The sequence below is a fragment of the Rhinolophus sinicus genome, linkage group LG05 (genome assembly GCF_036562045.2).
Source record: "Rhinolophus sinicus isolate RSC01 linkage group LG05, ASM3656204v1, whole genome shotgun sequence".
In the NCBI taxonomy this organism is placed as follows: domain Eukaryota; kingdom Metazoa; phylum Chordata; class Mammalia; order Chiroptera; family Rhinolophidae; genus Rhinolophus; species Rhinolophus sinicus.
In genome coordinates, this window is record NC_133755.1 from 17,352,376 (window position 1) to 17,379,179 (window position 26,804).

Here is a 26,804-nt window from a genome sequence, read left to right on the forward strand (position 1 = left end):
AAGTGGGGGCACCTTTGGGTCCTGCTGACCCTGTGAGTTTAGGGCAGGTGATCAGACTCAGGCCTGCCCAGAGAGCAGCCTGCTTTTCTGGAAAGGACCAGACCAAGTTTGGTCTGGGGTCTCTTCCCTTCTCCCAACTCCCTGCCATCTGCTAGGGTTTCAGAAGCATGGAACACCTTCAGGCTTTCCCTCTCCCTCTTCCCACACTTCGTGCCCTTGGTTACGTGCCCCCTTTCCTTCTCAGTCCCATGGTCCCCAGCTCCCCAGTAACCTCCCAACTGACTTCCTTGCCTCCAGCCTTATTTCCCCAAGGGGCAAGTTCCCCTGGACAATGCTGCCAGAAAGAATCTCCCCAAAGCACAGATCTGACCATACCCATACCTTTCTCAGAAGCCCTTGCTGGCTCCTCCGCCCATGGAATCTGGTACGTGCTCCTTAACCCAAATTTTAAGGACTTTCATACCTGGCTCCAATCTCTATGTCTAACTTCATGTGTCCCTTCTTACTGACATGATCCCTCCACTGTAGCCAATCGGTCCCCTGAGAACACCTCAAGTGTGCCTGCCTGGCACGCCTTTTTCTCTGCCTATTATCTTGTCCAAGCCAACCTTTCAGGTCCAGCTCAAACCCCACTTCCTCCTTCAAGCCTCCCAGAATACCCCAGGCCACTGCTCTGGACAATTGCGGGGCTTATTGTCAGGAGGCCCTGGGTGACAGTGTAGGCTCTTTTGCGTGGTTATTTACATGTTAGGGGATGTGTTTGGTCTCTTTAACCAGACTGTAATCAACCTGCCTGTGGGCAGGGCCCTGTGATCCCTGTCTCTGTGCTCCCCATGCTGTCACAGCGCCCCGCAGCACACATGAGCACTCAGAGAAGGCTCCTGAGGGGTTTAAGGTGTGCAGACAGGAAGGAGCATCGTCTTTGCCCTCCACCCCTTCCATTTCCCAACGTGCTTGTAGTCCTCACCAAGAGAGTTGCTAAAAGCTGGGGGCAGAGGCAGACAGAGTGTGGTTCTGGTGATTATTTATTTATAAAGTGCTGGACAAGAGAAAAGACAGCATCAAAGCACCACCCTAGTTCTGGGGCAGGGGGGGCAGACTGACAATGTCCACTCCCTGCCTCACCCAACCATCCCTGGCTTTTTGTCACCTCTTGCTCTGTCTGTGTCACATGGCTGGAAGCTGCCCACAAAGACTCTGCTTGAAGAAAAACCTGCCTGGGTTGTAATTGGATGGCTGGAAGGGGCCCTACACTAGACTGATCTTGACTCAAAACATGAAGACAGCAGCCTCTGTGCACCTGACCCCTTTGGGGATTCAAATGGCTCTCCTGAGGCACCAGCAGTCCCATTGGGATAGAATAATGACAGGCCTCCCATTCATTCAATATCTTAATGATCACAACGCACTTCCATCTCATTTCTTGAGTCCCAGCCTTCATAGCGCAAGGAAGTTTCCAGGGCAGGCATTGTTAGCTCCATTGCACAGAAGAAGGCATGGAGGCTCAGGGAAGGAAAGGGACTCCCCCAAAATAATGCAGCTGGCAAGCGGTGGAGTTAGAGCAAGAAGCTGGGTCTCCTGACTCCAAACGCAGTGCTCTTTCCCCGGCCGGTCTCTTCGCTGCTTCCTCTGCCTCCATATGCTATGAAGCCCAGAGCCAGCCGGGATTGGCATGACCAAGTTGTGCTCAGTGATGCCAGCCTACAGGGCACCCACAGGCAGCCTGATTGGTGGAGGGTCAGCAGGGTGTGTGTTAGTCATTCACCTGGTTAGTCACACACAGTCTGCACTGGCTGCAAGGATTCCTCCAGCTCCCTATCTCTGGCCTCCCAGCCAGGAAACCCTCCCTTTGTGGGGCCCTAAGTTCATCAAATGCAAACAGAAACTCTTTTCTGGGAAGCTTAAACTCTCTATAGCTGTTGAGTCATTAAACTCCTCCAAGGCCCCAGCCCCATCTATTCATAGCCAGGAGGCTGTCAGAGCAGGAAGGAACCTGGAAATCAGCTGGTGCCAACCCCTCCTCTTGCAGAGAGGTGATGGGAGTTACATCGCCAGAGGGTAGCAAGACCTGCCTCCCAGGCCCCCACGCCTTCCACTTGCTCAGGATGCCTCTTTATTTATTTGTATTATTAACAGCAGCAACAACAACAATACTAATAGCAGCCACCATTTAATATCCACTCTTTGGTAGGCTCTACCCAACACACTTCACTTGTATCCCCTCAATTCATTCCCTCACCTTCCCTTCAAGGTGGGCATTATTATCTACATTTTTCAGAGGAGGAACCTAAGGCTCTGAGTATAAATGACCCATGGCCTTGTGACTTGGAAGGAAACACCTGCCCAGACACAACTGAGCCTCTCTGACTCCCATGCCCTGGATATTTTGCCAGTTCTTTCCCCACTTCAAGAACCCAGGCCGGACCTTTGTATCCCAAGGGCACAGAGTAACCACCGCTTGTCTTTCCCCAGCACACTACAGCCAGCCTACTGCTCCCCCACACCCTGGCCCCTGAGCAGCCTAGACCACGTGCCAGAGCTGTGCCCAGCACCAGGCCCTACCTGAGGCTGCCACAGGCTCACAGGTGCCTGTTCTCCCACTGCAGGGCCCCAGAATCCTTGTGGCTCTAAGGCAACAAGAGACCGGGTGATTGATTAGCTGAGGGAGCTGGTATAGCAAAGCTCTGTTCTGCTCTTTCCTCAGCTTCCAGCCTGTTCTCAGCTGAACACAGGCTCCCATCGCCCACCACATCACCTGGGAACCCTTAGACTGGGAATTCAAGCTGGCAGCTCATGAAGGGACCTGTCCTTTTTACATCTTTCCAAGAAGGAGGAAAGTACAGAAGGGACCTGCCATCCCTAAAACCCCAGAGTCCTCAAATAAAAGAGTGAAAGGAGACATTAGCAATCATCCAAACACCCAGAGAGGTGAGTGACTCGCCCAAAGTCACACAGTAAGTTGCAGGGACAACTCTGATTTAGCACCTAGGCCTTTGGGTGCCCCGACTGGAGTTCTCCATCACCCAGCCTGTTCCTCTAATGACCCACCATCTCGCTTAGCAGTGGGACGCTGGCTGCTTGTCACTCCACTCCAGGCTTCTACTGACTTCCTGGGGGCATATGGAGGAGGCCAGCCTAGAACAGCCCCACTGCCCACTCTCAGTCAGCATTTCCTCCCTGCCCACAGGCCACCTCTCTGCTTCGACTGCCCAAGCCTTTTCTGAGGCTGGTGTAGGAACTCACGTACTGGCTTAGAAGCCAGAGTACCTGGGTTCATCTCTCAACCCACCTCTCCATTCACCTCCCCATCCCCTTCCACCAGCTTGGACAAGTCACTGAGTCTCTCTGAGCTTGTTTTGTAATTTATAAAATGAGAGGATAATATCTGCCCCTTAGGATTAAATAGGATAATGTAAAGAAAGTGCCTGCTACAGAGTAGGCACTTAATAAGCAGTATCTCTAATTATTGGTGTTATTAGTATTATTGTTCATGTATTATTACTTCCCCCCCAGAAGGAAACTGCTCTGTTTCCCAAGGATTACCATGACCACAGCTACCTCTGCTCCTTCCTAACATGTGGGACAATGGGGTTGGGAAGCAGGGGCCACCCCACCCTTCCCTTCATTCACCTCATCCCAGTCCCCCACCCCAGGCTTCCCAGATCTTCACCTATGCCTGGAGTCTGCCTGACATCCGGGCTCAGGGGCAATGCTCGCTCCTCTGAGCAGACAGACCCTGCAGAAAACCAGTCAGGGAGAGTAAGTGCACCGTGGTAGGAGAACCTACCCAGGTTTGGCGCAAGGAGGCAAAAGTTCCAATTCCACTTAGTGCAATTGCTGGTCCTCTATGACCGTCAGTTTCCTCATCTACAAAGTGGGTGTATTTGATCAGAGGTCCTTCTGACTGCCATGCCTCTTGCCTACACATCCAGTTCCCACACATCATAGTTGGGGCTGGAGACGTGGAAGGAATGGGGGCAAGAACAGGACAGGAATAGAAGACATGCCTGGCCACAGTGGAGACAGGACAAACACAATAAGTATTTTCAAAGAAAACATAAATAAGCACAGATGAATGTAGTGCAAATCACCACTATAAACAGCTTTCAGCTGGCAGCACAAACGGTGAATCTGTGAGTTGATTTTATAATTTAAAAAAATGTAGACATGATTTCCCTGTAGTCAGCCAGCAGCAGGGGAAGAGACCCAGCTCTAACTGAGACCATTATCAGTTTGGGCAAACCTCAGTCTACACCCAGGATGGCCATTCCCTCATCCTTGGACAAGTTACTTCATTCCTACCTGGGTTGCAGGGGACTGCCATGTGTCTCTAACATGTCAGGCACTGTCCAAGGCACTTTTCACTGCCAGCATTCCCACAAGTGCCCGAGGAGGACCGGCGTTATCATCCTGTTACAGTCCAGGAACGAGACGCTCCGAGAGCTTCGGAAATTGGCCGAGGACCCTACAAATATAAAATGACAATGTCAGGGCTTACACTAGGGTTGGAGGGAGTATCTTTTCCGGAGCTACGCTGCAGACAGCACCACCACCACCCCCAGCCCCGCCACCTCCCATGGAGCTTCTGCAGTCCCTTCTATGTGAATGTCATAAATGATGAAGGATGGGTACAGGGTCCACACAGGGCACTCAGCTGTGGCCTCAGCTTCAGGATCTCTTGCCCTCGGGACAAGGGATAAAGCATTTTGCCCTAAGAGAAATCACAATTGTAGCTCCACCCCTCTTATTTTCCAGCGTGAAAACTAAAATCCAGATTGGAAAGGGGGCTTGCTAAAGGCCACACTCAATTGTTCTCAGAGCTGGCCTTTGAGCCTTGTTTACTGACACCTTACTCCATGCTCTTGGGCCCCCCACGGGTTCTTAGAAAAGACAGCAAGCTGCCAGCGGGCCTGTTCTGTTTGCCCTGCACCTCCTTCTGACCTGTCTCTTAGCCTCTGGTCCTCAGAGAGCCATATGACAAATGCCTGTCATGGCCCTTAAGAGAGGCGTCAACAGCCAAGCTGATACCACTGCCTCTGTGCCTGCCCACACTTGCTCGTTGTCCAGAAACTGCAGATGCTCAGGCAGCTCCCAGGTGGCTCCTAGAGACATACTGCTCACCTGGAGCCACCCCACCCTGAGCTACTGCCCCAAGTCACACCTTCACTTTCCCGTTTGCTATAGCTGGCTTCAGCTGCTGCCTAGAACACACAGCTCCAGGCCTCCCGGTCCCATGGCCTCCTGGGATCCCTGCCAGCCTGGGGCCAACTTCCCACCCCTGCTTCTCCCTCCTTCCTCCAGTCATACCTAAGGACCCCATTGTGAGGGGGCCACTGGCTGCTGTGAATACAAGGCAGGAACCTGGCCTGGGCACGCGAAACAGGGTTCTTTCTCTCCCCTGAGAGGCCTTAGACAAATCATTCCAGTGCGCTCTCTCTCTCTCTCTCTCTCTCTCTCTCTCTCTCCTTCCCTTGTACTCATGGGAGGAGCAGATACTTCCCTGTGTGCCTCAGTCTTCCCATCTGCATAGTGGAGGTGTTCCACAGGGGGAACTTAAGTAGGCTAGCTCAGCAATGCAGAATTTTCTGCGTTAATGCTTCTCGAACGGTCGTGTGCAGTGGGATGACCTGGTTGATGGCATTTAAATGCAGATTCTGAATCAGTAGCTCCCGGGCAAGGCCTGAGACTCTGCATTACCAACAAGGTCCCAGGGGTCCCTGATACTATTGATCCATGGGCCACACTTTGAGTAGCAAAAATTTAAATAACCTGGAGACCTGACTTCTGGGAATAGACATGTGGACCGTGGTTTTAAGACCAAGAAGATTTAGAGCTGGAAAAATCCTTAGGAATCTGGTTGTGGAATGTGAGAGCTGGTAGACCCTTCTCTAAGTTTTGGAGCGGGGTTGTGGCTTGCTCCATGGGAGCCAGCCATGGAGCCTGGTGGGGCCACGTGCTGTACCATCACTGTGGGTGGGGGAAAGGGAAGTGGAAAAAGGCTTGTCTCACAGGAAAGCCTGCAAACAAGAATCCACTGGTCCTCGGCTCTCCTCCTCCCTAACCGCCTGCCAGGGAAGTTGCTTAGATCTATGGAGAACAGATGCCCCAGCGATTAAATGTCAAAGTGGGAAACTGGCATCTACTCAAAGTCCCAGGGGCAGCACCACCTCCAGCCCCCATGAGAAGAAGAGGCTCAGGCTCATTTCTTCTTTCATGGGCTGGGATCCAGACAGCGAAGGCCCATGGAGGTCACCTGGCCCTGTGGCTACCAGATACTCTCACCTGTGCCGGCTAGAGTATGGAATGCAGGTAGCAGGACAAAGCCCACTCTTTGCTAGACCTGTCAGGCCACATGTGTCTGCACATTTTAAGAGGGACATCAACAACCTGAGGAACATTCAGAGGAGGGAAGCAGCATGTCAAATGAAGGACACTTAGGGAAAGCAGGCCTGCAGAGCATGAGGGCTACCTTCAAATATTTGCTGGGCTGTTGAAAGGTAAAAAAACAACCTTGGGTAATTGGGCGCAAGGGGTTGAACCAGCACCGGTACATAGAGTCCATTAAAAGATTTAATTAAGTCCAATATAAGGCAGACCTTGTTAGAGTTGAAGCTGACCAATGATGGACTGTGCTGCCTTGGGAGGTGGTGAGCTCCCCATCAGAGGAAGCATACAAAAGACACTAGATAGGCATGTTGCAGAGGTCACCTGTATACATCAGGGTTCAACCGACAAGCAGAACCAATATGAGATATATATTAGGAGACGTAGTATGAGGGATTGGCTGATTTGACAGTAGTGACTAGGTAGGCAAGTTCGAAATCCGTAAAGCAGGCCATCAGGAGGGCCTGGCTGGAACTCTTTCCAGCATGGGCTGAAGCTGCTGTCCACCGGCAGAATTTCTCCTTCAGGGAAGCCTCAGCTTGGCTCTTAAAGCCTTTCAGCTGATTGAATCAGGTGCACGTAGATTATCTCAGATAATCTTCCTTACTTAAAGACAACTGATTATGGACTTTAATCACAGCTACAAAATGCCTTCACAGCAACCCCTAGATTAATGTTTCATTAAATAATTAGAGACTTGAGCCAAGTTGACACATCAAAAAGATCATCACACCACCCATGTGTCAGACTGGGGGGCTGTAATAAACGGCTTTGAAGATTCTTCCCAACCCTGAGATGCTTTGATTTATTGATCTTTAAAGGGGCCGCCTGGAGAGTTAGAGTATCCAAAGTGAGACTCGGGAATGTCCTGGGAGGCTGCAGATCCTCTGGGTCACCTTCGAAGTAGGACCAACGTTAGCCTTCATTTCAGTTCAGTTTACCAAAAATCATTGAGCTGTTCTGAGTGTCAGGCAGTGTAGCCACTGAAAGAGTAGAAAACTAAGACCCAGGTCTTTCCTCCAGAAGCCTCTGGTCCAGCAGAATCCTGAAACCACAAGTTGAATGGTGTATATGCTAAATCCTAGTGGAATGACTAGAATAGGGATTGAGAAGGCTTCCTGGAGCGGGTGATACTTGAGGAAGGCTTGGAGAGTGAGGACTTTAGTAGGTAAGATGGCAGGGTGGTGGAACAGCATGACACAGACTGAAGGGCACGAGCGTGCCCAAGGAAAGGTGGTTGGGAACAGACCCTGGAGGGAACTGACTGCTAGACTCTGGTGGATAGACTGATTTGACAGGCACTGGAAGAGGGAAGTGACAGGCTTCAGCCTGTGTTTTCCTGCCTGGATCCTGACCACTGGGCACCCCCATGACTCCTGCTGAATCACTAAGTGCCTCTATGACCCCAGTTAAATCAATGGGTACCCTCATCACTCCAGTTGAACTAGTGGGTGCCCCCATGATGCCATTTGAACCAGCGCGTAATGACAAACTGTACCCTGATTGCCTCCCTTCTTCTGGTCACCAGGCACACTTCAGCCAGCCCCCAGGGAGTGCTTTCACCCCCTCCTACCTACATACTTCCTTTTCTGGGCTACAGTCCACTCTGAAGCCCAGACCAAACCCAGTCTTATGGGCAGTGTGCAGAAGCTCTTGGGACAGCACTGAGCTGAAAGAGGTGATGTCCTGTGGATACTCGCTGCATGGACAGCCGCAGGCCCCCACTCTCGGACCCCCTTCATCTCTGCTCAAGGCTCCAAGGCTTGGTGTGGACTCAGTGTCCCTCTTCAGGAATGTGCAGGGCCTGTCCTGACCACAGCTCCAATGCAGAAATAACCATCTCAGAAATACCCTAAGAGGCACATTCCAGCCTGAGGGCCACAGGACTCTCTGGGGGGCTCCTTCCAGAGACCCAAACTGTCAGGCCCCTAGTGGAGGAGCCCAGAGACAGGGACGCCAGACTCTCAGACAGAAGGTAGCCTCTCCTCTGAGATAGGTCTAGTCCTCCTGGGACACAGGGAAGCACCCCAAGGCCTTGGGGTCAGGCAGGGGACCGACAGTTACCTTCAGATCTTTGCAACAGAGAGGTCTTCCCTCGACTGCTCCATCCAGATCTTAGACCTGACAGGAAGCAGCCATTCCCCATGGAGCTGCCTCGCTTTCCACGGTCATGAATCAGGCTGCCATTATGAGCTCTGGGCTGAGCTCATTACATGCATTACCTCATTGAATCATCACAGCCACCAATGAGGGTGGCACTGTTATAATCCCCATTTTAAAGATGAGGACATTGAAACTCAGATGGGTTAAGAAATGCTCCTAAAGTCACACTGCTGGCAAGTAGTAGAACAGGGGTGTATAAAGCATGCACAGCACTTGATTTATAAAGCACTCAACCCTACAGTATCTCTCCTAAGCCTCACAACAACCCAGACATGTAGGTATCATTATTCCTACTTTGCCAGTGAAGTTGAGAACATAAGATCACTTCCTGCAACCCAGAGTCAGTAACTGTGGGAGCAGGAATCACATCCAGACCTTCCAATCCGGAAACCGAGCTTTCCCCCTGGGAACACAAGGGCTGATGATGGGTCATTCCCATTTGATGGTGTATCGTAGAAGCGCACGTCAGCCTGTGGATGGCAAAGGGCAGTGTTGTTAGGGGCAGTTTGTCACAGAGTGACCTTAGTTCCATGCACTTGTCAACACCATCCTTCTGGACAGAATGGGAACCTTAAACTAGAAATGGGAACAGGGTGACGGTTCTTAAGAGTAGCCAGTGAATGAGAGAGGGGGCCTTTTTGGGGGTGACTCACCTGCTCACCAGTGTGTTGGGGGTTGGGGGGGCAGGTAAGATGGCTCCCATGTGCTCCTGAGTAGGAATCTTGTCCCAATAGAGTCAGTTGTTTGGGCCAGAGCAATGGGTGTGAGGGCCCGGCCCTTAAGAGTTAACTCATTATATCTGCACTAAACCCAGGAGGCTGTAAGTTTTAAACACTCCCCAGGTGAAGGAATCTGCAACCAGGTTGGGGATGCTCAGGAGAGAAGAAAGCTTCTTAAGATCAGCATTCTACAGCTGGGAGGCTGGCCACTCACTAGCCAGCAGATAGCACCTTCTTTCTGGGTTTCCTTGGTATTTAAGAAACATTCAAGTGGCATCTGAGGAAGAATTTTTGGAGTTCGCAAGCCAAAGCACCTGTAGTGAGCCAGGTGGCAGAGACAGCAGGAGTCAGTGGGTGGCCCAGGAGAAGGTCATGTCTGCTGCCCCAGAGGAGAAAGACACTGAGAGTCTCAGTGGGGATGCTGGGGACAAGCTGTGCCTCCCCTTCTTGGCTTTAACTCTCAGCTTGCTCTCAAACAAGCCCAGGGAAGGGAGTCAGCCTAGGGGAGGCTCCTCGGCCATGTGAGATCACTCACCTGAGAACAAACGGGGGTGCTTTGATCGGGCTGAGCCAGTGTGACTCTCTCTTCAGTACGTCCTGTGTCATGGATTTGCCACCATGAGGATTAGACAGAGCAAGACCCTCTGGGGCTGCTCTGGGTCCTTGGTCTACTTCCAGGAGGGGCCAGGGAGAAAGACCAGGACCCAAACTCTGTGGCAAGCAAGCTCCGTCCTTTTGGGGTTGTGCTTAACTCAATGCTCCAGAGTCCTAAGCACTCTCATCTTCCCAGGGCACCGAAGAAGCCCTGATCTGCCCTGCCTGCCCCTCAGGATTGTCCAGTGAATTCATAGAGGTGTCTACATACCTTTTCTTGCATCTGTGACTGATGAGTTAGTGCAGCTGAGCCGAGGAAAGTGGAGGACACGGCCCCCTCCACTGTTTCTCTGCTCCTACCTGGCTATGAGACCCACAGCAAGCCACATCCCACCCTAGGCTTCTCTGCAAGAGACTGGGCCGGTGAGGTCCGAGCCCCTTACAGCTCGGACAGCCTCTGTTGCACCTACTCCTGGCCTCTGCTTCTTCCAGCCCTTCCTGAGAAGCACACTACCCAGAATTATACTCTTGTCCCCACTTCACCCCATGCTGGCTGAGCCCTAGAGGGACTTCCTCTGTGTCTAATCCCAAGAAAAGAGCTCTGTCCAAGACCTCCAAGTCACCCCCTTCTAACTGTGGCCAAGGCCTTATTATCAGCAGAGCGAGTCCACTGCCCCAGCCCCTGGGACAGCTGGAATGCAGGAGCCTCCACCCAGAAAGGGCAGCCGCTCACGCTGGCAGCTCCCACAGTAGTCCATGGGTGGGGTGTGAGAGGAAGCAGTGCTGAGAGCAGGCTGACCCCAGCCAGCGCTTTCTGGTGGTGGGGGGCAGTGGGGTGGGGGGGAGCCCAGAGAAAGGCGGCAGACAGTCTTACTTCCCAGATTGCCTCTGGACCTGAGCCGGCCCAGGGTGATTGCACTGCTGGCCAGTCCTGCAATCCAGGCCCTAGGCTAGCTTGCAGGCTTCTAGGGCACTGGGAGCTAAGGTCCTGCTCATGGACCAACCTTTGACATTCCACCTAGGCCAGTGACCTGCTAGACCTCTGAGGGACCAGAGTTAGCCCCATGGGTCCTCATCATGGTTTGCTATCTCAAAATGTTTATGGGACATTACACGATCACCCATAGCAGAGCATACCAGGCCAACTGAAGGTCACGGCGAGCATCTTCCTTTAGCTGGAACGGGTCAGTTCAGGATGTGGACACTGGCATGCTTATGTAGAACAAAGGCTCAGCTTGGCACTTGGCAGTGGATGGCATTACAGCAATACCTGGGATCTTTCAGATTCCTTGAGAATCACTGATTCAGTCCAATCCTTCTCTCTTCTAGATAAAGAGCCTGCGACCGAGGTTAGGGTTTAGGGAGAGACACCAGCAGTTCAGTAACAGAGCCAGTCCTCCACCTAGGCCTCCTGACTCTCCACTCCCTCCGCCACCCACACCGCCGTCCCTCCATTCCCTTTGTTTTCCTGAGCATCTTCCTCAGGTTGGGTATCATTCTAGGCTCCAAGGACTCAACCCCTCTCCTCATGGTACCTACATTGCAGAGGAAGCAGATAGGCAATAAACTAAATTATATGATCACAAATAAAAACATTATCTTAATGGAAGTAAGTACCAGGAGTCAGTAAAACAAGAGGATGTGGTAGAAAGTGATGGAGTGGGGGGAATGGGCAATCCTGGGGAGCCTTCGGGGGGGGGGGGGTGCTGTGTAATGCGAAGATCAGAAAAGAGCCTTCCAGCAGGGAACAGCAAATGCAGAGGTCCCGGTCCTGGGTAGGCTAGAGTTTGGCATGTTTGAAGAACGGGAGCAGAAAGCGGTCGGCAGCGTCGCACTGAGCAAAGAGGTGGAGGCGGGGAAGGGCAGGATCTTGTAGGGCCACGGAGGCCACAGTCAAGTTGGGATTTTATTCTCAGTGTGATGGAATTCACTGAAAAATCTTAAGCAGGGTTGTGGTGTGATATGACTTAAATTTTTACCAGATCCCTCTGGCTGCTCTGTGCAGGTCAGATGGTTATAGAATGAGAGGGAAGCTGGGAGACCAGCCAGGCTGCAGTTCAGTGATTTGAAAGAGAGCATGATGGAGGATTGGACCCCCGATGGAGACCCTGGAGGTAGAGAGCACAGTGAATTGAGTATGTGTTTGCGAGGAAGACTTGGCCCCACCTGCTGACGCATGTGTTGGAGAGGAGGGCGGTGGGAGTCAGGCAAAGGGGATAATTGAGGGTGGTCTTTGCATGACTGGGTGGAGCGTAAACATTTTCTGAGATAGGAAATAAAACCTGGACAATAACGAGTTTGATAAAGAGATGAGACTGAAGTCTTCGGTTTTAGACACAGAGGTTAATTTTGAGACGCGTATTACAAATCCATGAAGGCAGTTAGAGAGACAAGTCTGCAGCTCGAGGGAGAGGTCAAAGCTGAGATATCAATTTGAGAGTTATCAGATGGAAGCAGTATTTAAAGTCATGCGGCTAGCTGAGATCAGCTAGGGAGAGGGGAGACTGGGAGAGAAGAGCCCAGGGCCAGCCCCAATCTCAGGAGGTTGAGCAAGGCAGGGGGCTGCCAGGAGACTGGAGGAAACCTGGAAAGTGGGGTGTCTGGAGGCTAAGGGGAGTGGTTCAGGAGGGAGGGAGCCATCCACTACCAGCTGCTGCTAGGACATCAAGTCAGATGAGCACCGAGAAACAATCAGTGGGTTTGGCAACACGGTGGCCACTGACCAGGAAAACAGCGTAACATTCAACAGCTTGTTCCAGGAGCACAGGAAGGTGAGAGTGGTAGGGGCATCTTTTGTGTTTGTCTAGCTGAGGTGGAACAGAAGAGCCAGATTCCAGGCGAGGCAGGGGAGAGAATGAACAATATCATAGCCCCAGATTCAGTTTCACAAATGCTTCCCCAACCTCCTCCTGCAGGGGTCATGACCTAATTATCATTCTGTCCATTATGCAAATGAGGCCCAAGGCCCAACAAGGTTATCGGCTCAGGGAACCGTGCCAAGGACCCGAGTCTCGGCTTGTCTGGCCCCCAAAGCCCCTGCTCATCATGCAGTGGCCCCTACGCCCCAACTGCCCACTCTGCCTGCCCCTCCTCAAGCGTATTCCCACACCCCTTCTGTCTCTCCCCATGTGTCCTTGTCCTTGGATCATTTCTGTCAGCCTCCAGCAGTCTTGGCCCCTGCCTCCCTCATCCAGGAAAGATCTGCTTTTTCTCTTTGATCCTGCATATCTGTACTCTGCTATGTCCTCAGTTGGGCCCTGTTTCCACCCCACCCCCAGTCACAGCAGGATGTCCTCACACTAAGGTGGGGGACTTACAAGTTTCCGAGAGACTTGGGGGAGCCTGGGCCTGTGGGAGGGGAGTGTGGCTTCTGCCTCCCTGACTGCCATTTGTGAAGAGCCTAGGGACTCTGCAGGCATGGCCAGCCTGCAGCCCCTGCTCAGCACTGAGGGTCCAGAGGCAGGCCAGGGTTGACTGCAGAGGCATCCAGACGTGGGCAGCTAGAAGGACCATGCAACTTTGGGGCAAGACATGCCTCAAAGTTCTTCTCAAGAGAATGATACACATGACAAGTAGTGGCAGGAGTCCTAAATAGGGAGATGTAATGGGCCAAACCGGCCACCTGGCAGCTACCACCACCACATGCCCTTCAGAGAAGAGGGGGGCACTCAGGACCTCAAAGTCCCTTTTGGAGCCAGAGTGACTCCAGTGGGGCGTCATGGGTGAGGCCCAGAGACAAGTGAGGCAGGGAAGCCCTGTCAGGAGCTGGGGCACAGAGCTCTCTGCCTGGCGCGGGTGTCCCCCTTACTCCTCAGCCTCCCCATCCTGGTCATGATGAGGGAGACCGCCCAGGATGCCCAGAGCAACTTCCAGCTCCTCTCTCAGATTCGGAGGCCCCATCAGCCCCCAGCTGCTCCAGGAGGACCTGGTACCAGGCTTCCAACTAGAAAAGACAAGCAGAGGGGGCCCAGCACGCAGGCTCCTCGGGCCCAGCCAGACGCCCTGAAGACCTGACAGGGGGCTGCAGTAGTAATTAGCTCCTCACACATCCCCCAGGGTTATTTTTAAGCTTCTCATTCTTCCCTGGTTTATTTTTAAAGTAACACTGGTACATGGCTGGCCGGCTGCCCTTCCCAGGTGTTGGTACCAATTTGGGCCAGGAATGGAACAGGGCAAGATGCCCCCCCTCTTCAGGGCCCCCACTGAGTGCCAGAGTTAACAGCCCCTCACTGGATGGCCAGGGAGGTTCCTACTGTGCCGAAAGCCTGGGTCCAGCCAGGGGTCAGCAGGGGACCCCCAGGAATCTCCCACATGTCTATCCTGGCCCAAGTCACCTCACTGGCCAAGCCTCAGCTTTCTCATTTCTCAGTGGGGTGAGTGATAGTGATACTTGCCTCTCTGACTGTCCGAAACTGGAAAATCAGGGATACACTAAATGCTGCACTAATAAAAAGGCTAACTCCCCCTATGAACACGCTGCCCCACTGTCAAGCCAGGCCCTTCTCCCTGGGTGAGCGACTCCCATTCTGAGAGACTCCTCTGTCCCCCTCGCCCCTTATCCACCTGCCCTGAGACCTACCTTCCACATTTCCAGTCTGGCTGAACTCTAATCCAGGCCCCCTGAGTGAAGGGCAGCTGTTAGGCTGCTGGTGGCCACTGAAAGACTTTAGCTTGGGATGGGCGGTGGGAGAGCAGGGGGAAGCGTGGGCAGACCCACATTACCCCAGCACTTCCCCCCCCCCACCTCCTCCCTGGCAACCTTCAGAGAGCTTAGCTGTGGAAAAGCACTGCCAAAAGTTAGCTCTGAAACCCTAGGGTATGGTACATAGCAATAGCTAAGGCTGGAGAGGTGTGACATATGGTAGAGGATGTTGAAAGGCAGGTTGAAAGTTTGAGCTTCTTTCCCTGTAGGCAATGGGGAGTCATGGAAGATTTTTGAGCACAAGAGTGACATGTGCAGAGTGGAGTATAATCTGGAAGTAGGTGTGGGGAAGACTGGGGGTGAGGGGACTGGAGGCTACGCTGGGCTAACAGTTAGGACCTGCCCAAGTTCCCAACAGTTCCTCAGCCCAAGTCCAGACTGGAGAGGGTGAGGGCCCAGCCCATAGTGGTGGCTGAAGGAACAGAAAGAAAGGGCAGGACTAGGAAAGGAGGAATGGCCGGGGCTAGATGTGGGGGAAGAGGAGGGAAAGGCAAGGTGTCCACCTGGTTGACTGAGGCATGAGGACGTTATCAGAAATCAGGCAGCACGGAGCAGGCCAGCATGGCGGGGCAAGGGGACGGGGCGGGGGGAGGGTGGGAGATGCATTCAGGTGAGCAGGGCACGCTGGGGTGTTATGGTTCAGCCAGGTGGTGAGTGGAGATCCAGCATGGACTGGAGCTGGAGGCGAGGTCTTGCTGTCCTCCCTGGAGCCCGCATCAGGGCACCCCAGGCAAAGTCTTGGCCCCCTCTTTCAATCAGGGTGCAGAACGAAGCAGAGGCAGCAGGGGAAACTGCAAGGGAGCAGTGGGAAGCAGGAGGGTGGAGTTACCAGAGAGGAGGAGGCTTGGCCATGAGGCCTGAGCACGGCCAGAGTATGAAGGGAAATGGGGATGCCAACAGCCGAGGCCACCATGTGTGACTGTCCAGGCTGTGCACTGTCCAGAAGAGTCCAGCCGAGGGGTTTGGGCTGCGGAAATCCAGCCTGCTCACCAAGCTATGCACTGCGAGGGGCTGCACCCACCCAGAGGGGCCCAGGTTTTCTCATTTCTCCCAGCGTGCCATGGAGCCAGGGCAGCCCTGCCCACAGGGCACTGGGTCTAGAACTCAGGACATTCCTGATGTTCCTGGTGAGAACAGTCTTAGTGAGCGAAGTGAGGACAGCCTGATGAGTGAGGGGGAAAGCAAGACCAATGGGAGGACATGGCGGGCCTGCCTCCCTTCCTCCCTCTCTGGCTCCCTCCCTTCAAAGACTTGAGGCCAATAACGAGAAGCTAGTAAACGACAGTTTGAAAATACCCTCCATTGAGGGGCCTCCAGGAAGAAAAGCACAGGGCTGGTGCAGAGAGCAGTTAGGGGGTCAGCTTTGGGAGGGGAGGCCTTACCTCCTCTGAAACGGGAGAAGGGGGAAGGGAGTAAAGTGCACAGAGAATAGAAGACACATGCGGAAGTCCTGGCTCTGCCATGTACTTGCTATATGACCTTGAGCAAATCAACCTGTCTGTGACTCAGTTCCTGCGTCTTTAAATGCGGATAATAATAGTACCTACTGAATAGGGTTTTTAGAGGATTAACTCACCTAGAACAGTGTGGCACATAGTAGCGCTGTATAAAGGTCCGCTGGTATTGTTTTGAATTGAGAAGGAGTGAGCAGTGACAGAGGCATTTAATCATTTGACAAAAGTCAAGTGCAGAGAAAGCCACCCCACCCCCCACCAGATTCCACAAGGGGATTGGGGGAGGGAGAGGGAGGCATAGCAGAACTATAAGCAGTAGCTAGAGAAAGCTGGGTCCCGAGGAGACCGCCTGGATCCTGGGGACACTGCCCAGCTTAGAGCTCTTGGCACCATAAAAAGCAAGTTCAGGACACCAATGCATAAATAGGCAGCCTCTATAGGCCATAGGAGCAATGAGGTCATTCTCCTATTATACCCTGGCCCGGCCAGTCTCTCATCTGATTCTGGTCTGTGAACAGCAGAGCGGATGGAGGGCTTGGAAGGCCGGTGGAGTGGCAGAGAAAATTGAAAAGGCTGGGAAATCAGAGGTCAGAAGAGAGGTGGCAAACCCAGGGTGAGTCAGGAGCAGGAGGCAGGCAGGGGAATGAGCGTCTGCCTCCATGTCTCTGTGTGAAGGGAAGAGTCCCCACGGATGGGGACAGCTGATAGTTGTCTCCACTGAAAACAGGCTGAGCAGGAATGGCCTGAGCTCTGGTCGTTCATTCCGCCTAAGGGGCATTTCTGATGGACAGCGCGTAGGATTGAGTCAAGTGTGTTTCCATGGAGAGTGGTGGGATCTTAGCTTCTAAGAAGAGTCGCTTGGGTCCATTGAGGCTGCAGGGGGGAGGAGATGGATTTAGTGGCTTTTTTTAGACCTAATGGCGTGGAACTTGAAGGAAAAGCAGGGCCCAGAGGCCAGGTCTTGTGGGGGTAGGTGGTGAGCTGGGGAGGGATCCCTCTCCCTTTGCTGAGGTGCAGACTTTCCTGCTTCCCTGGGTGTGTCCACCCCGTAGACCATCTGGTTCTTGTACTCTCTGCCCTGGATGGTGGACGAAGTTGTGCCAAGAGGTCACCGTGGGGGACATGTGGGGTGTTGGAGTGAGCGTATGTGGTGGAGAGTGGGGACACACGTGGAGGCTGGCTCAGAGGGAGAGAAGGTCCTGGCTGAAGTCCCTGTTGCCTGGAGTCCCTCTCCTCCTGGGCATTATGCCAACCTACACCATCAGAGCTCCTGAGCCCTGGGGAGAGTGTTGAGCCTAAGAAAAGCCTCCTTCACATCTCTTGGCATCTATTGCCAAATTGCCTGCCAGCCCAGAGCTATCTGGGCCACTGGCCATGACCAGAAAGGAGAATGGGGAAGCAGGTGATGGAGACAGGGGCCACACAAGCTCCAAAGCCTGCCCACCCAGCCCAACCGATCCATCAAGACTGGCTTCATGCATCTGCTGGGAATCCACGGTGGATACTGGACAAGGTGGCCAGTGGGAGAGGGCCCTACCTCCATGCAGCCTCTGCCCTCACCACACCTGGCAGAGAGTGGTGAGGGCAGAAGGTGCCGTTCTCCCAGCCAGGAGACGGGAAGGTGTGCCAGAGAAGGCAGCCCTGGAGCTGTCCTTGGAGGGCTGAAGAGATGAGGGAGGGAAGTCCAGGGAGCCCCAACGAGGAAGCACTCAGAGGCGTGGGAAAAAGTGCAGAGAACCTTTGGAACAGAGGGGACTGGAAGTATTGGGGGAATCAGGAAAGAGAAGGCCAGGTAGGGGGTGGGTCAGGCTGTGGGTGGCCAGCCTATGTGCCGGACCAGGAAACCCCCAGACTGTATTGTGAACACTTGGGGAGCTAAGGAAGGCTTCTGAGTAGTGAGTGGCAGCTCAGTGTTGTGCTTTAAAAAATAATAAAATTAATAACAGCTCCTCCTTCCTGACACCTTCCACATGCCAGGTGTTGTACTAGGCATTTTATATAATGTATTTCTAACCCCAGGGCCACCCAGCTCCCTAGATAAGGGATCAGAGAGGCAGTGTGTGTTGTGGGAAAAGTAGCAGGCCTGGAATCAAGAGACCTGGTCCTAGGTCCAGCTCTGGAGCTGTGACCTTGGATGAGACACCAACCTTTCCAGGCTTCACTGTCCCCTCCTGTTGAATGGAGACCACCCCTGCCCAGCGGGCTGCACAGGGCTGTTGCTAGGATGCATGGGAAAGCTCCTAAACACTGTAGAGTGCAGTGTCCACATGGATCCCTGCAACCCAGCCAGGGCCCTTCTGCGGTGCTGCTCACTTGCCGGCACACCTGGGATGCCGTGCTGGGAGCCCTGCACCTCTATCTGCAGTGGCCCGAACTTAGCCAGGGCAAAGGACCCCCTTGGACCAGTGCAAGTAAGAGGGATTTTAGAAAAGAAAAGCCCCACTTAGCCAGTGTCGAAGGCCAGCAGTCAGAAGCCCAGGCCTCTCCCTCCCTGCCTCTCAGGCCGCACCATCTCTTTCTCCGCTGTTCCCCATCACTCTGGCTTTTCTTCCCTTGTAACTCTGACATGCATGTGACTCTGGCTCACCCTGGTCCCCGCTAGGACCTGAGTGTCTGTAACCCAGCAGCTCAGTTCCCCACAGCTGACCAGCCCCTCAGCCCCTGATCACTGGGAGAGACAACCTGGTTGGCTCCGGGCAGCTGATAGCTGGGATTCTCTGGGATCAGACATCCATCCCTGGTTCAATCCACTGTGGCCTGGGCCAAGGTCACATGGTACAAAGGGGCTGCCTAGGCCCACTCTTGACTAGAGTTGTTGCAGGAAGGACAGATCCAAAGAGGCAGGAAGGGGCGGCCACCCTAGACATGTCCACCACAAAAAACGGCTTCCCTCGGGGCCCTGACCCACTGCCCTTCAGCTTCCCTCTTCTCACCTCCTGCTGCCTGGCTTTGAGCCATACTGACACATCCCAGGAATCTCTGAAGAGACCTCCAGGGGGCTGCTTCCTGGGACAGAAAGGACTGGCCATCAACCTCTGGGTTCATCAGCTTGGTAGAATGCAGGGGAGGGGCTCAGTGAGAGCGTCTTTGAAGGGACGCCATTAGGACACCTTCTCTCTCCTCCCATCACTTAAACATCCACTGTCCGCACAGCACCAAGCCTCTAGAACCCAGATTCTGCCCTAGGGACTTACAGTGGAGTTAGGATGATGGCCTGCTAGACACCAGGCTCTATCAACAACGTGGATGGTCGGGGGCACCTGAAGGTACCTGGACTTTAAGGGCTAAAGATCTAAGTTGAATCCTAGCTTTGTCCATTTTTATCAGTCTGACCTTGGGCAAGTAATCTCAGTTTCCTCATCAAAATGGACCTAATCATGCCAACCTTGTAGGTCACAGTGAAAATTCGAGAAAATTGACATAAGGGTCTCTGGATCATCTAATGCTGTTGCCGCTATTAGCAGAGGCAGTAAGAGCTGAGAAAGCACAGGCTCTGTTCTGGCCTCCCTTTCTCTCCCCTTCCTACTCACACTCCATCCTCTCCCCGTTCCCACCTGCCACCCGAGACCCAGCTGCACAGAGAGGAGGCCAGGAGGCAAGCCTCCCACTCAGGGGACCAGGTCTGGGCCCTGACTGCCTCCCGTACAAACACCTTGTTCAGTGTCCAGCATCGCCCTGGGCCAGCACCCCACACACACACGCACATTCTGCACAGACGGACTTAACTAAAAGGAGCTTTGCTACGGAGACATTGCTGTGCATAAGGAGATGGGTAAATACGCCAGGCAGCATCTGCCAAGAGAGGCCGAGTGAGCGGCAGAGAGGGATGCTGTGTGGAGAGCTGAGAGATGGAGATGTTTGCGGGGCCGGAGCAGGAGGAAGGCTTCTTGGGAGAAGGCAGTCGGGATGGAGACGGGGACACAGCAGCCAGCAACGTGTCCACATAGGGGAGGTGGTGAGTGTTTAGAAAAGGAAGGTGTTCACAATAATTCTGTAAACCTAAAATTGTTCTAAAACACTTACTTTAAAAAAGTAGTAAATGGTTAAAAAAAAAAAAAAAAAAAAGTGGGGTGGGTAGAGGAAGAGAGGATGGCCTCAGACAGTGACCTTCATCCAATTTCTAGTGACAACCAGGGCCAAGCAGCTCTGTGCACCAGCTCGGTGTTCACACCCACCCTGAACAATGCTTCCAGGTATCCACAGCCATCTGCGGAGGCCATCGGGAGCAGAGCATGCCAAGCTCCCAGCCACAGAAGCACGGGCAAGGTTGCTATGCCTCTGACTCCCTCTGGTTTCTGGGTGCCCACAGTCCCGCCGTCACACAATGGCCCCGCTGGCATATAGACTCAGCACACCCTGCAGCAAGGCTTTACTTCAAGGGCAGTCTTCTCTCACCTGCCCACTGGCTTGTCTCTTTTCCCAGAGGGCAAGACTGAGCCATCCTTGTTTCTGCATCCTCTCCCAGCACTTAGTCAAGTGCCTGGCACAAAGTGGTAGGTACTTAAGAAATGTTTGTTCAATTAATTAATTAAGACAAGCTAAGAGGGAACGAAGCCATTTTCATCTCACTATATTCCAGGCTGATATTCTTGAGACCAGCCAAGTGCTACAGCCTCCCTGGGGCCCCTGCCTCCCCCTCAGCCTCCTTGGTGCCACTTCCCCAATTCCACAGCTGGCTCGGACTATCGGAGGGGGTCTTCTGTGGAGGCCCAGTGCACTCTCAGGCCAAGCCTCTTGGGAGAAGGGCCTGGATGGGAAAGAGGAGGAATCTTAGCTGGAGAAGGCACCTGCTTTGACAGACAGGGAATGAGCTGTCAAGCTGCCTCTCCACACCACAACTTTCCCAGGACAGCCTTAAGAGCTATTCATGAAGATCGCACTCAGATGGGCCATAGACAGAGGACCTGGAGGCCACCGAGAAGTGGCAAAAAAGAGCAGAACTTGGCCTAGAAAGGCATGGCTTTACCATATACCTGTGTGGCCTTGTCCAAGTCACCCAGCCACTTGGCTCAGTCTCCAGAGCTGGAGAACCAGGGTACCGGCCATCCAGATGTGGCATTTAATCAGGAAAGGCTTCCCAGAGGGGGTGACTTTTGAGATGGGCTTTGATGAAGAAGTAGAAGCCCATCAGGAGGGGGGGAAAAGCATGAGCAGTGTCCAGAAACGTGAAAATGCAGCCGTGGCCTTCCAAAGAGCTGCGGGTACCAATCCCACAGGCATATTTGGGCTCCAGATCCTGCTCAAAACTCACCCCTCTCCTCCAGGCCTGTGAATCATATATGGAACAGGGAGCTAGCAAAATTATTAAATCCTAAAATATAACTTGTCAGAAAAGGAAATAACCCTCTAATTTAATTTTTCATTTGATAGGTAAGAAAATCTGAGGCTCAGGGAGCTGACATGCCTAACAAAGGCCCTACAGCTGGCTCAGCAAACTAGGGCCCTTAGGCCAATTGGCCCACCACCTGTTTTTATAAATAAAGTTTTATTGGAACACAGCCACACCCACTCATTTACATATTGTCTGTGGCTGATTTCTTGATACAATGGCAGAGTTGAGTAGTTAGTTGCAAGAGACAAAATGGACTGTGAAACCTAAATATTTACTATCTGGTCCTTTACAGAAAAAAGTTAGCCAACTCCTCTCCTCCAGCAAGGTAGTGCCAGAGCTGAGATGGATGCCTGGCCTCCAACTCTTGGTTAGGTGCTCTTTAACTCTGTGCACCCTGGCCCCTCTGGGCCCCACCCCACCCCTGTAATACTGTCAGCAGGGTAAGTAAGATTTCAGGCAACCAGGCTGTGGTTAGGCTCAGCTCCAGGACACATGATGCAGCCAACAGGGAATTCTTGGGCTGTCCACTGTTGCCCACATTATCCAACAGGTCTTGTTCAGAGCAACTCAGCCCCTTTTAGGGGAATCTGACAAGGAGATGCCAGTATGCACCTGCTTCTCCTCCATGGACAAAACAGCAAGCACCAGATAGTGTAAGTGTAGGATTCAGACGAGCCAGATGCCAGAGTTACAGACCCAACCTTTCAGGAAGCACACAAAGGAGTACTGGCATCTCTGGCCATCTGCTGAGATGGCCAAGTTCACTTGAAATTGTGCTACAGAATTCCTCTCAATGCCAGGCTGTCCCTGGTGTATTCGTGTAATTAAAACCCCACCAGATCTAATGTGTTAGAAATTCTGAGTTCACACATGTCCTGTCCAGCTGGTCATAAGGATGTAGACAGGCCACGGCCACCTGGTGCAGTGGCTGGCCTAGAACAGACCCCACAGGCCCCAGGTCGGTGCCCTGCCCAGGACACCTGGGTTGCTGCCCTGTTCTTTAGACACTGCCTGCTCGGGGCCTCACGCTCTGTCCATCTTCTCTGTCTCCACCCCATTCAACCCTCAGGCTCATCTTTTATGCCTCCCCTTCTTAATTCTCTCATTCAACATAGATTTATTAAATGCCAGCTATGTGCCAAGCACTCTCTAAGTCTGGAAAACAGAGTCATTAACAAAAGAAAAAAAAAAGTCGTAACAAACCCCTGCTGTCATGGAGATTGCGGTTTAAACCCACGAAGGCAAGAGCATCTCACACCTTCCGTGTCTACTCTTTCCTCCCTCCCCTCTCCTCCATTCCCCCTCCACTCCTTTGTCGCCTCCTTAACTCAGTGCACTACTGTGCACTTGACAATGGGCCATGCAGAAGCCTTCTAATGAGTCGCCCATCTCCCACGGCCATGCCCCACCGGAATGCCAGGAATTTCCGTCTCAGTACCTCTTTGGCATGTCCCTCCCCTACTCAGGAGCCAGCAGTGGCTTCTTATTACCCTCAAGTTAAGACTGGAATTACTGCATCTCCCCTTCAAAGCACCTCACACATAGCCCGTGCCCACCTTACCCACCGTCACTACTCTAGTGAAGTTTTCTGCTCCAAGAAAACCAGAATTTTTGTTGTTGTGCGGGTTATACTACTTTCTACTTTAAAAAGTAATACATTTTTGTAGAAAACAAAATATATCAAAGAAAATTAAAATTAAATTATAAGCCCATAATTCAAAGATAAACTCTATGATCTCTTTCGTATATTTCCTTCCAGCTTCTCTTTCTGCGTGTGTGTATGTGTGTGTGTACAGATAAATTTTTTATATTTATAGAGTTAGTGTGGGATCCCATTACACATAATGGGTTGTATCATCCTACCATTTTTATTTAACATTCTGTGGTGGTTTTCTGTGTAATTAAGAGACTCCTCAAAAACAGCACTTTAATGGCTACACAATATTCCAACACATAAATATACCTTAATATGTTTAACCAAACCCTATCAGTGAACATTTGGACTGTTTACAATTTTTCACAATGAAAATGTTGCTATAAACACCCTTGTTCATAAATCTCTGTTCCAATCTCTGGTTATTTTCCCAGTAGAGATTCCTAGAAGTGGCACTGCAGGGTCACTGGGTAGACACACTTCTAAGGTTCTTAATGCAGATTATGAAGCTGCCTGGGGTAGAGTGTGTCCGTCCCCTCTACCCCCCATTTGTGAGAATGCCCGCCAGCCTCAGACAGGTCTATTTTCTCTGCCCCTAGAACTCCCTGTATCTTCCTAGCACTGTGTCTTTGCTTTAGCAGCTCCTCTCTGGCCAAACCCTGCATTTTCCATCCATCCTTCAGAGCTCAGGGTAAAGGCCACGTCCTCCATGAAGCCTTTCCTGATACCCCAACCGAAGTTCTCCACCTCTAGCCCAACTTCAGCCCCTGTCTTAAATTCTTCCTAAAACATTTCCCTCTGTTGCCATGCATTCACATAATTTGTATAACAATGACCTCTTCTTTGTGTGGGGCACTGACGGTTTCAAAGTGTTTCCACTGAGATGTTTCCTCTGATTCACTTTCAGACAGAAAGTGGATTGACCATGGTTTGATCTTCTGATTGGATACTTTGTCCCCATCACCAGCCTCAAATCTGGCCCAACCTCAAGCTAGCCTGTGATTTAACGGAAGTTTATAACAGCCTTCACTATTGCTTGGCCTGCCAGAACAGATATTAGGATGCCCCCCTCTACAGGAAAGACTGAGCTAGGACAGAAGGCACTGGATTCCAGTCCTGGCTCTGTCACAGATTCCCTATGATCTAAGGTTGGTCCCTGCCCCCTTTGGAGTCTCCGTTTACCCATCTATAAAATGAGCGAGTTGAACTGCATATAGTCTCCCACACTCCAGAGCTGATTGCTCCTGCAGCCCCTGGCCTCAGGCACCAGCAACCCTGGGGAACCTTTGAGGGCCCCTGTGCAAAGCCAGCCTCTGGGATAGGCCGGCGGGAGCTGGCCAGGGAGGCAGGCCTGGCTCCAGGCCAGGCTGTGTCTGCAAACACTGACCTTGGCTGCCGCAGGGATTTTCCATGACACCAGCACCCTCCCCCTCAGCTCCCTTAATCCCGTGGGCCTGGGGAAGGTGGGGGATGGGAGTGGTGGGGGCGGTCCCATACCAGAGGACCCTGAATCTGAGTATTAGGGGCACCTGTGGATGGTAGCGAGTTCAAAGAGAGAGAGCAGTGGGCCTAGTACGTTGCAAAGTCTGGGAGGAAAGCAGGGGTAGGAAGAGAACCTGCTGGTGGGGACTGGGGAGAAGAGCTGAAAAGAGGAGCCAGGAAGATGGGAAAAGAGGCCTTGGAAAGGGATGGGGTAGAGGGAGGGAGGGTACTGTGCTTCAAAGCTGTCCTTCCCGGAGCTCTGGCCTGGAGGGGACAAACTCCAGACCCAGTTCTGTGCACTGGTCCCTTCCCCCAGCTCCGGTCCATGAGGCCCTGGTGGTTTCCCAGGCCTAGCATGGGCCTTAGCCAGGCCCCTGGCAGGGGGGGATTCCTTCTGGGGCCCTGAAGCTGACCTCCTTTTTCAGGGGCCTGGGGCCACAGAGAGGGTAGGAGATATGAGTCACTAAAGGCCCTCTGCCACGGCCACCTCCCTTCCCCCTGCTGGGTGTCTAAGGGGAGGTTTCTCCCATCCACGTCCCAGACTTCAGGGCCGTCTGGGTTGAACAGTATTTTCTGAGCAGCTGCTCTCAACTGGCCTTGTGCAGGACACTGAGGGGACTTGTTGGCCCTCCAGAAGCTCAGAGCCCTGCAGAACTCTGCAGATGTGATCGAACAAGCACTAGGCATTTGAGTCAGGCAGGGGAAGAGGCCCCTCCAGCTCTGGGAAGGATCCCGGAAGTTTCTTGGAAAACGTGGTATCTGAGTTGGATTCTAAAGGATGGAGGAGAAGGCTATACTTCTCCCCAACTCCATCAAGCTGGGCAGCCTCCTCCCTCCCTCCTGAGGGCCTGGGCACCGCTGCCAGCTTCTTTCTGCCTCATCTCCTTTACCATACCAATTAGGCTCCTGTGAGCCTCCTGTCCCACTTCCTGGCTCCCCACTGCTACCACTTCTAGACCAAAGGGGCAGCTCCCTATCCTGTGTGTGCCTCTGGCCCCTGAGGAGGCAGGGTCCTCCCAGATCTTTCTGAGGTGCCCCTGAGGCTCAGCGCAACAGAAGAGCCCAGCCCCCTCTGGAGCACCTGTGTCTCCCTCAAGCCTTCTTCTCTCTGGCTGCCTCACCAGGCCTAGGCAGCACCCTGAAGTCAGGCCCCCTCTGCATGTCCAGCTTTGTATCAGCCCAGCTAGGCCCACAGTTCTCAGCCTTTGGGCACCTCAGGCCACAGGTCACTCATCCATCTTCCCTCACGGCAAACATTAGCCCAGCCAGTGCCCATATTTACACTAGATAACTAGGTCTACAGGGAACCAGGAAACAGATCGCAGCCAGGCATTGCCAAGGGCAGTGTGTGTCTAATCTACAGAAGGGCTGAGCCAACCAGAGACGGGACATCAGAGAATCTCAAAGTCTTGGAAGAGGGACGTTAGAGTTCTTGATGCTGCAGAGGAGCATTTCCCAAACTGCTTCAGGGAATACTTGTCCCGCAATATGCCCGGTGACAAAAGCATGAGAAGGTCAAATAAGTGGGAAAACAGCGCGTTCTCCCAACTTTGGCTTTGCACATTAATACGTGGATGGCTCTGATAAAGCTAACACTTAAATCAAATGGCAACAAATCCTGTTAAATTCAGCCTCCCTCCAGTTTAATTTAGCCAGGCAACCCTTTTCTCACCCAACAGTTACTAACAGTCCATGGAACTGGTATTCCAGGATATTAACTGTGGGAAACACTGATCATAGAATGGTGATGCCAAAAAGAATTTTAAAGACCATCTAATCTACATGTTCCCCAAAATACTCATACTGATGATTAATATTTATTGATCCTAAGGTCCTAAGCATTGTAAGTCTACTAATTCATCAAATCCCCACAGCAACTCTATGAGGTAAGTACATCACTATTCTCACTTTACTGATGAGGAAACTGAGGCACTTACAAGATTAAGTAACTCGACCAAAGTTGAAAACTATCTGGTTCCAGAGGCTGTGCTCTCATCTACACCACTAAACACAGAAATTCCCCCGTGGAAAATAGAAACATCTATGTTCAGTTATTTCAAAAACATAACAATAACTTAATTCAGTCTCATAGAATCAGTTATCCCATGCTAATCAGAAGTTGTGATTGGCAGATGTGTTCTTAATTAACTTTGATGGGAAAATAATTATTGCCATCACAATTCTCTATTCAGTGCATGTCCTATGTAGTAGCTACACTGTACTGATCAATGTATTGAACTTCATAATTATAATCGTTCAAAATTTAGGCTCTATGAAAGGGTGGGTGAACAGAAAAAAATCACAAAAGGCATCCATAGCA

The 26,804-nt window shown here is 52.3% G+C and overlaps 1 protein-coding gene and 2 long non-coding RNA genes across 3 annotated transcripts in view; 2 read left to right on the forward strand and 1 right to left on the reverse strand.

Annotated features, from left to right (window-relative positions):
• KCNK3 (potassium two pore domain channel subfamily K member 3) overlaps positions 1-26,804 on the forward strand; it is a 37,143-nt gene that overhangs the window by 2,257 nt on the left and 8,082 nt on the right. The gene's annotated exons all lie outside the window — the stretch shown is intronic.
• On the reverse strand, positions 6,552-16,211 carry LOC141571518 (uncharacterized). Its single transcript, XR_012496283.1, has 3 exons — positions 16,139-16,211; positions 10,998-11,198; positions 6,552-9,017 (listed from the first exon to the last, which is right to left on the reverse strand). It is a non-coding gene; the product is annotated as an uncharacterized LOC141571518 (long non-coding RNA).
• On the forward strand, positions 16,211-23,048 carry LOC141571517 (uncharacterized). Its single transcript, XR_012496282.1, has 3 exons — positions 16,211-16,629; positions 20,210-20,509; positions 21,387-23,048. It is a non-coding gene; the product is annotated as an uncharacterized LOC141571517 (long non-coding RNA).